This window comes from Siphateles boraxobius, unplaced genomic scaffold, assembly GCF_051911475.1.
Source record: "Siphateles boraxobius isolate OS27281-9 unplaced genomic scaffold, OSU_SipBor_1 41, whole genome shotgun sequence".
Lineage (NCBI taxonomy): Eukaryota > Metazoa > Chordata > Actinopteri > Cypriniformes > Leuciscidae > Siphateles > Siphateles boraxobius.
Window position 1 is genome coordinate 36,280,345 of NW_027509042.1, and position 12,600 is coordinate 36,292,944.

The window sequence follows — 12,600 nt, forward strand, 5'->3', positions numbered from 1 at the left end:
TATATTGTTAGGACAAATGGTTTCAGTCGATTTAGTCAGAACACTCCATTAACTGGTGATAATCATCTGGCAGTAAAAGAGAAGAAAAGCAGGGTAAGTACAAAAAAAGGAATGAGAGAGACATTTAAATTTTCATTGGATTTTCATAAAACTTGATACTTAAAATTGATACTAAATTTAGGTAACAGCAATGAGCAATCTCTATGAAATATTTAAATTGCAGATTTTCACTGTGTGACCCAACCACCAAAGGTGAAAAAGACCATCACTGTCTCAAGACAATTTGTATATATTAGGATTTATTGCAAATTTGTACAGTATGAATTTGGGTCCCACTTTATATTAAATGTTGTTAAATACTATGTACTAACATTTACATTAATCGTTTGGTTTTTCACTATATTTTACAGTATGTGTGCTTACAGTGTACTTACCTAAGAAAATACTTGGAAATATAAGGTAACAACAGGGGTTATGGTTAGGTTTAGGTTTAGATTCAGGGTTAGTACTTAGTTATTACCCAGTTATTGTAATTACTGTAATAAGTACATCATATGTACATATAGAACAGGACTGTAAAATAAAGTGCTACCATAATTTGATACTATGCACTTTTTGTATACATACACTATACAAAGTATTTTGTATTTTTTCAAGGACACCTGACCATTACAGAAACAGGGACATGATATTCTTTTGTGAGGTCAGGTACTGATTTTGGACTAGAAGGCCTGGTTCACAGTCTCCATTCCTATTTATCCCAAAGGTGTAGATGGGGTTGAGGTCAGGGCTCTGCAAGGGCCAGTCAAGTTCTTTCACACCAAACTCATCCAACCATGTCTTTATGGACCTTGCTTTGTGCACAGAGGCACAGTCATGCTGGAATAGAAAAGGGCCTTCCCCAAACTGTTCCCACAAAGCTAGAAGCATAATGCAGTCGGACAGGTAACGTTCTTCTGACATCCGCCAAACCCAGACTCACCCATCAAACTGCCAAACAGAGGAACGTGATTCGTCACTCCACAGAACACATTCCTATTTGCTCCAGAGTCCACTGGACGTATGCTTTACACTGCTCCATCTGATGCTTGGCATTGCACTTGGTTATGAGAGGTTTGCATGCAGCTGCTTGGCCATGGAAACCCATTCCATGAAGCTCCTGCTGCACAGTTTTTGTGCTGATATTAATTTAACTGGAAGTTTGGAACACCTCAGCGATTGAATCAGCAGAGCATTGGTGACTTTTACACACCAAGAATGAAGTACCATGAAAAAGGCAACCTCCTTTTCATAGAAGAACTTCCATATGCAAAGGGAAAAGGATGAATCCAACTCAAGTCATTAAAGTAATATTGAATGCACAGAGTGAACATGATCACACAAGAAATAATACTGAGGTTGAAGGTCCTCATGAGGAACTAGAAGACCGTCTGAAGACAGGTTGGGAGCATCTGCATGTGGCCTGGAGTAGAAGCTGAGCAAATTATGCGAAAGGTCAAAAAGATCCCAGGGTATCACAGGGTGTTCAGTCAGGGCAAAGCTATCCAGGGTATGTCTGGAAAATTAGTAACCATAATAGATTATGGAGCTCTGAAAGGACAATTTGTAAGATATTGGTGCACAGTCAGATAATTATTATAAGGGAAATTTATTCTTCCAGACCAACATATGGTAGCATAATCAAGCGATAAATTGCAAAGGGAAACACCATCAGTAAGATAAGCCAGATGCAGTCCCACCGGAACAAGACTTGCAAGCAAAACACAGCCAAACAATAAGAAGATGGCAGGACAAAGCACTACGACTCTGATACTGGCCCCATTCCAAACTAAAGACAAGGCTTAAAGTTCTAGCATGGCTAAAAAAGTTCTAAGCTCTTGGCACAGTGTGAATATCAGACATGTAAGGGATTATCCACGGCTAGCTGTGCATTAAAAGATTTTAATGCATGACGTGGAGGCAAAGAACCATCCGATGCAAAGCGGAGTGCATTCAAATCGTTTGATGCACAGTAGCCATGGATTATCCCACTTATACCATGGTCATTTGCCAGCATTGACAACTCAAAGCTGTTATTGATGTTTGCAGCATGTTATCATCATTATCATCATCGTTTTATTGCACACCTTCTAGCCAATCAGAATCGAGTATTTAGATCATGGTATGATAGAAAATAAATTGTTCTACAAGAAGGCAGCACAATGACAAAATGCTTTATTGAGGATTTGACCCCTGTAAGAATAAGAGCTTTTACTTTTACCAGGGGTTGGCAAAAACAAGAATAGTAGAAAGAAATTGTGTTACACATAAGGAACAGAATTGCACTGATTTTAATATGTGCACCCAAGGCACGTTGTAAAACGCACTTCCTTAACAAATCTGTCGGGAGACTTGTGTCTGTTAAATGCGTTCTGTTTGTTTAAGAGCTCAGAGCGTACAAAGACAGGTGAGGCATGAAAAAACAGCTTGTATGCATCTCAATCTAAGAGGATTAATTAAACAACCTGACCTGTTCTCTCAGATTTTGTGAGGAGACATTTGGTCTTATTCTACCAGCTTTCCACTTCATGCATAATCATTTATGAAAAATTTGATTATAGGGTAAATTTGTATATTTTACATAACATACTGTTTTCACCAATCCCGTTGTCCCTCTCACCAACAGAGGAGCATCTGATAAACTAAAGACTGCAGACCTTTATGAACACTGGCTGCACTCAGAATTTACTTTACCAAAAGAATTTCAGAAAATGCACTTGTTTTTGGTTAAAAGGTTTTCTGATGGGTTAGATAACATGTTAGCAGAGTGACAATCTTTAAATAGAAGTAGATGTTTTTTAGAATTTCAAGAATTATTTCTCTGCTTCTCAATAATGTGTTAAGTGTACATTAAGAGGATTTAGTGTGGTGGAAAAGAGCGTTAGGGTAGAAGATTATGCTGAAGATGCCAAGTCTGTAGAGTGGGGTGTTAAAATGCATTTAGAGTGCAGATTCTCTGGGCTTTTCACTAACACGGATTGCCGTTGAGTCTGACTGCAACAGTCAGATAAGTCTATAACGCAAGATAAGCCTAGAGGCTAATTGGTTGATATGCGTGCATGAATACGAAACATCGCAGCAATCTTTCCTATATTATTTTACATCCGTTGCTCATTCAAATGGACAAAACGTAATGCTCACGTAGTGTGTATTTGGTGCTAATGAATGTTTTATTGATAGGTTAAGTTTTTAAATTGGGAGATTAATTAATATTTCATAAACCATAGGCACAGTTCTCAAAAAGTAGAGGGAATGTCACTAATTTGCAAATATCTATGTTATGCAAGCTATTAGATGAGCCAGTTTAACCTTAGGCAGTCCTGCCTGCCGTAGAAAAGCAGACGATGCTCTGTAAGTTAGGCCCTTACGCATCACTGCTCACTCACTCTCTCCATCTCTCTCTTTAAGTGCTGTCACCGCTTTAAAAACACATTATTTTCTCGTCAGCAGACAGACTGACACAATTTATATTTCGCCCTCTACCTCCAACCAAGCCATTAGAAAGGGCAGTGAGTGGGTGAGGCAGGAACTACAATTAATGCTCCATATTAAATCTTTTAAAGCTTATGTGTTATGAAACAGTCAAGACAAGTCCTTTGTTCTTACCTCCTGCTAGTTTCCTTAGGGTTACTGCTGAAGTACTTTAATAGATGCTTTAATTCCTCTGGTTAAGAGAAAAACACAAAAGTGATGGTTGAAGATTTGTCTCAAGGGTGTGTTATACAGTCATACAGTAGTCAGTTAACTTGTTACATTCATTCATGTATGCATGTGTTTGTGTTTGAGAGAAAGAAAGCAAGGGCTGTATAGTGGGGAAATCCGACAAAACAGTGGCAAAGGTATGGAAGCTTGTTTCTGCCACAGAATAATAAAAAAAAAGGTAATTACGACTTTTTATCTCAAAATTCTGACTTTTTTTCTCGCAATTGCGAGTTTACATCTCGCAATTTTATCACAGAATTGCGTGATATAAAGTCAAAATTGGTTCAAATACAGCTATAATTGAATCTAATGAGCCATGCTATAACACCTTTGTATGGAAGCTTGTTTCTGCCACGAAATAAAACATTTTAAAAGATAATTGCGACTTACAAAGTCAAAATTGTGAGAATTTCGCAATTCTGATTTTGTTTCTCATAACTGCATGTTTATATCTCGCAATTCTGACTTTATAACACGCAATTGGGAGATATAAAGTCAGAATTGTATGATATAAATCCGCAATTATGAGGAAAAAAGTCAAGTCTTTTTTTCCCTTTAAAACTGGACTTTATAACTCGCAATTGTGTCTTTATATCTCACAATTCTGAGAAAAGATGTCAGAATTGCAAGATATAAACTCGCAATTCTGACTTTATAACACGCAATTGCGACTTTATATCGCGCAATGCTGACTTTTTATTTAAACTCGCAATTGTAAGATAAAAAGTCACAATTATCTTTTAAAATGTTTTATTTCATGGCAGAAACAAGCTTCCATACAAAGGTGTTATAGGATGGCTCATTAGATTCAATTATAGTATTTTAACCATTTAAAGCCCACTGACTCATCACAATAACAAAAATGTGTGGTAGCTATCTGTAACGATCACCAGCTGGAGTGCCCTTGAAAGCCACCAAAGGGCACTCCACAACAGACTATTGTCACTCCCTCACAAACTACATTTCCCATAACTCACTGCCTGGACTCATCACTCATCGTTTTTACCTGTGTCTCATCTTGTTTGCTCACCCTATAAAAGCCTGGTTCACTCTATCATTCACTGTAAAGTTTTGTATGTTGTTGCGCTGCATTTCTGAGCATTTCTCTGGTTCCATGTATTTTGGTTTTTGGACTCTCTGCCTGCCTTTGGATTACCCGTTTGCCTTGTTCCCAAACTTGTTTTTGTCAAATGATGCCTGTGACCTAAATTAAAATGCTCACAGGGGCAGGGATATTATGTTTCTGCTAATCATAATGAACCACTGAATATAGGATTAGAGCTGATGGATAAACAAAATGCCAGTGGGACGATATAAAGACCTCACTAAAGTGCTCACCGTTGCAGAAATGTCCTCAGATAACACTCTTATTAACATAAAACTCCAATTAATGAAGGAATATGTCCAAAACGATTGCACTGACTTGAAGAACAGTTTTTCTTTCTTTAAATTACAAATCATATGACGTGCTTTGTGTGTTTACTGTGTAATGCTTAAATAAAAGTCGTATAAATGTTTATTGTCCCTAGAATATATTTAGGACTCTATAATGATACTTCAACAAGTGACTGTTTACTATATTTTTGTAGTTTCATTATACACTACATGGCCAAAATGTGGACACACACACCACACCCAACCACAGGCATTAATATAGAGTTGGCCATGCATTTCCTGCTATACAGCTTCTTCTGGGGAGGCTTTCCAATACATGTTGGAACCTGGTCTTGATCTGTAGACGCAAGATCACGAGGTCAGGCATTTGCGTTGGGCAAAGAGACCTGGCTCACTGTTTTAAATCATTCAAAGCTGTTCAATGCACTTCAGGTCAAGGTCTAAGTTCTTCCACATCAGATTCTTGAGACATTTTTCAAAATATATTCCTATTGTATTCTGCAGGGAAAAAAAGGTTTGGAGCGACATGAGGGAGTAGACATTTGTGTTTTTTGTTAATATCAAACTCCACAGAACCTTCATAAAATATAAAAGGGAAAAGGGATAGAATATATAAGGCTGCATTTATTTTATCAAAAGTACATAAAAAAATTATATTTTGAAATATAATCATTTTAAATAACTTTTTTAGCAGCCATTACTGCAGACTTCAGTATCACATGATCCTTAAGAAATCATTATAATGCTAATTTAGTGCTCAAGAAACATTTCTTATTATTATCTACAATGAAAACAGTTTTTGATTAATATTCTTGTGGAAACTGGGAAACTTTTTTGTTCTTTTGATGAGTAGAAATTTCAAAAGAACATTTGTTAGAAATAGAAATCTTTTGTAACATTACAAATGACTTTACTGTCAACTTTGAACAATTTATCTCCTTTCTGAATAAAAGTATTAATTTCTTTTTTTTTTTATTACTGACCTCTAACTTTATAAATATACTGTTATACCCCCCACATTCTCTTTCAAACCTTATTCTATTCATTTATTTCATCTCATGGTGGATTTACTTTCTATTATCAGAACATAAGAAGATGAATAGAACTTGTCATAAAAACTACAAAGCCGGGAGACTCTAATTAAAATTCAGACTGAGCCAGTAAAATCCTTACAACTCAGAACTTTGACAGAGACCAATGATGAAACGGTGGGGGTGGGGGTGGGGGGGGGGGGATGAGTTAAGCACTAAAGACTAAAGTTATTTACACCGAAAAGAAGATAATCACGCCTGACACCGTCAGATCTCTAATCAAAGATAAAGAGATTGTAAATATCCTGATACGGGAAGATTCTCCACCCAACTTCCCACATCCCGAAGCTGTCAGATTAAGTGAGTGTGAAGAAATGTGCTTAAAAGAAGTGCAGAAAAAGCTATCTCATCAGAAGAGGACAGTGAACCCAAATGAGGACCACTATACATAGCCAAATGCTAATAAGTTCACAGGCTTAGGATGTTAGCTCGTGTGAACTTAGTTTATATGACCAAAAAGGATAATGAAGAGTGCTGATACCTCAAAACTTCAGAATGCTGATGTTACGTACAGTAGCGCACAGATACTTAATGTGCATACCAAGCTCCCAAGATTCTTGCAGTAATTTTAAGAACCTTATAAGGTCTTTTGAATAATGCATAATGACGTTGATTTGTTATTACCTTGATTCTCATATGAATGTAACATTTATAAGTGTTTTTTAACATGACATGAAACACTCTTAGAAATAAAAAAGGTTCAGTGGGTTCAATATAGAGCCCTAAGATTCTTGACTCAATTTTAAAGAACCCTTTATACAATAAAGGTTCCAGGCTATATGGAGAAATGTCTTAAATGATTGCATAATACTTTCGTTTTTAACTAGTTTTTTATTTTATTTAATTTTTTACTAATTTCATAATTAATTAATTAATTAATTGCTGTTTTTCTCAATTGCTAACACACTATGACTGGTTCGGTTGGCCCAATTTCCCAAACCATACATTCATTTCTAGAAACAAAGACATTTCTCAAAATGTTCCTGTTTTCACACGTTCCAATTTTCTCAATGTTTTCTTCAAAACTCTACTAAAAGATTCTCCTATTTTTCCAAGGGTTTAAGCATGTTCTAATTAAAAAAACAGAAACACATAATATAATTACTTCAAGTGTCACTCTGAACTAAAATACCTCACATTTATGTATAAACATTAAGTAGCAAAACTGATGACACACCAATCAGAATCTCAGGATAATATAAATAGGGCCATGAGAGATTATGTGCTTTGGAAAAAGAATCCTATGGTGGGTTACCAAGAGGAAGAGAAAGTGGCAAAGGGGAAGGAGAGGAAAAGAAAAATGAAGGGGACAGGGTCAAAGGACATTTGCTCCTGATGAAATACAAAGCACTATGGCTGACCATGTTCTTCTGCAGGAATGATCATGAGGGAAGTTGTCTATAGGCTCATTTCCATGATTTTTATATTACTAATGTTACAGATCTCCCAGGCTCTCACACCAGCCAATCACAGCGCACACCCTCACCTGAGTTCTGATCACACACACCTGCACCTCAGCATCACCCTCATCACTGCCACTACTTAAGCACACACTTCACCACAGTTCACTGTCTGGTCTTGTTTGTATGAAGAGGACTGGACCTTGCAACAACCTACCTGATTTCTCCAGCGATCAATTGCCACTCCAGCATCATGTCTCCATTCTCCTCCGTGTGATTCTCCCAGTGTCTCCAAAGTCTCCAGCGATTCTGCATACCATCTTTCCATGCCTTCATCGATCCATCAGAATTCCTGTAAGAAGATGCATTTCATTCACTGCCAGCATCCCACTCTCCAATTCATCATTGCACTCCCTACTCGCCTGCTTCCAGTTCACCCGCTCAGTTGTTGTCCAAATAAACTTTCTGTTCACTTCATCTCTGTCTTGTGAGTCTGATTCTGTAACAACTCACACTTACAGTAATTACAGTCCCGTACTGTAATTGATAGTATATTGTATTGCAATTCCAAGTTCGTGTTTACCTCTTGGGTATTTCAAATTTTCTTGTCTTGTGCTTTTCATCTACTGAAAGATCTCTTTACAGTAGTGTAATGAAAATAAACTTCCCTTAAAGAGTATTGTTGAATTTCACTGTATCTGCACCCCTATGTTTATGTTTACTGTAATAGACATTGAACTGTAAAATGACACCTGATTGCCAAAAGTAGGTTTTTGTAGCAGTTCTATGAACTAGTATATAAGACTGTGTTGTGTGTTTTTGAGGGCTTGTGTGTCATGTCTGAAGGAAAAGTCTTTTTTTTTCAGCAAGATTGAATGGTTTTGAGTGGAGAGCTTCATTTTGTCCTGCAAAATAGGAACTATGGGGAATTGGGTGAGAAGTTATGAATTTGTTTTTAGTTTTAAGAAAAGGATTCATAATTTCAAGAGACCTGTTTAAGCAATCGAGAAAAACAGTAAAGCTAAATCCATAAAATGATTCCCATGGGAAGCTCTAAAATGTTCTGTATAAAGCGCCTAACAGAAGAACCCTTTAAGTTTTTATAGTGCCTTTTCTAAGAGTGTATAATAATGTAGGACTCTTGTCACATAACATGCATCACAAAGTTTCAAATATGAATGTTTCTTCCTCATATGTTTCAAATATGCCTGTTTAACGCATTTTTGTTTCATGAGGAGTCATTTTTTGTATTGGCCATGTGCACCCAAAAATAAAAAAATTATATTAATATTTTGTAAACATTTTGTAAATTGTTTGTGGGTTTTCTTGCGCAAACAAAGCACTTGCTTGCTTCATAAAAATGAGCTTAAACTACTGGAGACACATGGATTACTTTTATAATTCCTTAATTACCTATCTGGGGCTTGAAAGTGGTAGTTGCGTAGGTTGTCAATTGTATTATCTGCATTATTCTATGACGTTTTGTATTATAAATAGTGTGTTCACAATGAAAACACAAAAAAAATATTTTTGGGGGGTATTTTCATTTAGAACACACTATTTAAATACTATGTGCACTTTGAATACCTGGATGATGCATTGAATTAACTGTAAAAATTGAAGTGGTGGGATGTTAGACTCTTCATGCACATGGCCATTGCAGCCTTAATGACCTTGTAAAATTCAAAACCATAGTAACAGCTGATGCATGGACAATGCGTTTCTGAGATTGTGTTTCCTGTATTGTGTCTGTGCACTGCAAGCAATTTCAACATGAATTACTTTGCTTACATAGCCTACTTTAGTCAACTACAGAATAATTCTATTTTAGATAATTAAACTTGTGAAGTCAACATTTTCATTTGACTTGTGTAACAATAGTGATATTAGAATCAGAGTAGTGAGAGATGGATCATTTACATCTGAAAATACATTTTAATAGAATACACCTGTAATGATGTCAATTGTCGCATCACACATACCTGTACAGTTGAGATATAAGAAGTTTTCAGATATAAGAAGTGCTTCTGGTCGAATAATAGATTTGTTTTTAATGTGTTTATTGTTTTCCATAGGCTACTCTCTGCACACAGTATTGCCTCTGCAACAAGCCACTTTTTTTCCATCGAGTTTTTCTCAACAAACATGCATAACTACCACCACTAAGCTATTATTATATATATATATATATATATATATATATATATATATATATATATATATATATATATATATATATATATATAATCTGACATGAAAAGACTTTGAACAAGAACACATAACTCTATTTCCAATCTGGAATTATGTACTGTGTCTGAGAAGAGTCAGTGTAAAGATAAAGCCGCAAGAATCCGTTCACAAAGGAGCCATTAAACCTTCTCTGACCCGAGCCACTCGGTGAATAATCAACATGTTTACGGAGGAAGGAGGAGGTTGTCACCTTTCTGAATTACATATTATCTGTATAGCAAAGAAGCATTATTTCAAATTTAGAAATTTAGGCACTCTGTGGTTTATTCTACAGGATGAAAAAACTGCAGAATCCAGTCTTCTGTCAGAGCTAATGCAAATGTAAAAAGAATTGGTCTTCTGATACTTGGTTATTATTTCCATATATCCTGACTGAACATCAATCTGGTGCAGAATTACTCAAAAAAATCAGCCTTGGATCCAGGCTTAGCCTAATGGTCAATAATATGAACTGCCACAACCAGTTGTGGAAATGGCTGAGATTCAATAGGAGACCCTAGTTGGGGCAAATGTAATATTTTTAAACCATAGAAAATCCCACTATATTTAACTATGGAAACGCTTAACAGTACGTTAACTTAAGTGTACTTACAGTGTACTTACCTAAGTGAGTACTGGGTAATAATGCTTAATTTTACAGTGCATTAACTTATGTGTAGGCTAATTACAGTGTTACCTAAGAAAGTACTGGGTAATATAAGGTAAGTACATGGGTTAAAGGGGGAGGTTCAGGGTTAGTACCTAGTTATTACCCAGTTATTGTAATTACTATAATAAGTACATAGTACGTACATGGGGAACAGGACTGTAAAAGGAAGCGTTACTGAACTCACTTTATTTTAAGGTGCCCTGGTTACAGTGTAATTATACAATTAAGTACTGAGTAATAATAATTAACAACATACTTTATAATATTAGAATTGGGGTTTGATTTAGGATTAATTGCTCATAAATATCCATAATTTACTGCTATTGCTATAGCAATTACCTGTAAGATGTTTAACAGGGTAAAATAAAGTGTTATCTATCTTTCTCATTTAATTTCTCCCAGGTCTTTAAAAAAAATACTTTGTTAAAGAGTTACAAGCCATAAACCAATCTGAGGTGAATCACAACATTAAAAACTTTTATTTGAAACAAAAAAGTAATTGAAAATTGGACAAACAAAAAAAAAAGTTATAAGACTGCTTTCTTGACATTATTAATGAAAATACACTGTAAAAAAAAAAAAAAAAAATTAGTCCGATTGATTTTTCCAATGTATTTGAATAGACAAAAAAATACCAAAAAAAGTTCTCTCACCTTTTGGGAAGAACAACTCAAAATCAAAAATAAATTTTAAAAAAATGTGTAGGTTTTTTTTTTTTTTTACAGTAAATGAATACAGTCCCATAAAGAATTACAAACAGAGTACTTTTAATTATAAATGTACTGCAGCATTACTCTTTTTTTCTTTTTGCTAAACTGCAGAGGTCCTTTGGTGCCATTAACTTTTACCTAATTCAGAGATTGGCTGATAGTTCTCTGCAGGATCATTGGTAGTGTAGTACAAGGAAGAACAAAAAAAATAAATGAACAGTAAAGACTATAGCCTATACAAGCAAGAGTTTGTTGTTAGTTGCCAGCATCTCACCAGCTCCACACAATGACTGACACTCATAACTGTCCTGTTACTATAGCTAACATTACATGGGTTCTGTGGAACATGGCAAAACCAATGTTACTCACGTATGGAGCAGAAACGAAGCAAATCCATTTCAGGCCTTCCCGCTTCTGTCTCTCCAGCGCTGGAAGGCTTTTCTAATATTAATGTGGGTCCTAAAGCTCTTGCCTGATCATAACCCTTCTTTTTCCAGTGATTTTCCTCTGACCTTTTTTTCTTTTGTAATGTCTCTCCGCCATTTCTCTTCCTAAAGTGTTTCTTCAAATCTCCCTCTTGTCCACTACTGCTGATTGGCTACAAGTGTGTTATTGCGCTTGGTCCGATCCACTTTCAACAGCGTTTCTCAGAAATCACTTCACTGCACATTTCAGAGAAGTATTTATTGGTGATAAGTAATCTTGTAGCTCATGAGAGATCTGTCTTAACAGGCTAATAGTTTAACGCTAAAACAATTCCATCAATGTAGAAAATGAATGAGTTTGTAACTTAAGGTGTTATGAACAATTGTGTACCCTGGTAAATCAGATCTCCATTAGGAAATATTCATTTGAGAATATGTCCCCAGAAGCAAAATGTCTCTTTAGTGGGCGAGATGAGTGTTTTTCAACAGCTTTCTGAGATTTTATGCTGATGATCAAAAGTCTGGTTTGTGAAACTGTGTGAAGCTCATACTTATCACTAGAGATCAATGTCCCCAGACTTCTGACATAAACTCTAACCATCTTTGTTTCATTTGTAAATGTCACAACACATTTATAAGATTTCGCAAAATGTGCATTTTGGAATACGTTTACATCCAGTTTATTGTGAACACAGTAACACTTTAAAATACGTATTAATAAAGTACTAATGAACCATTTGCAAAGTATTAGTTTAAAGTTAATTCATATAGTTTATATGTCTATACATTATTAATATATTAATAGGCTATTTACAAATAGTGGGTTCTTCATTCAATGTCACTGTAATTAAAACATATAAAGTGTTCATCATATAAAGTGATCACGTCTCTTCAGAAAATGTGGACTAAAGCGCTCGTTTCATACGAATTAGTTTTACG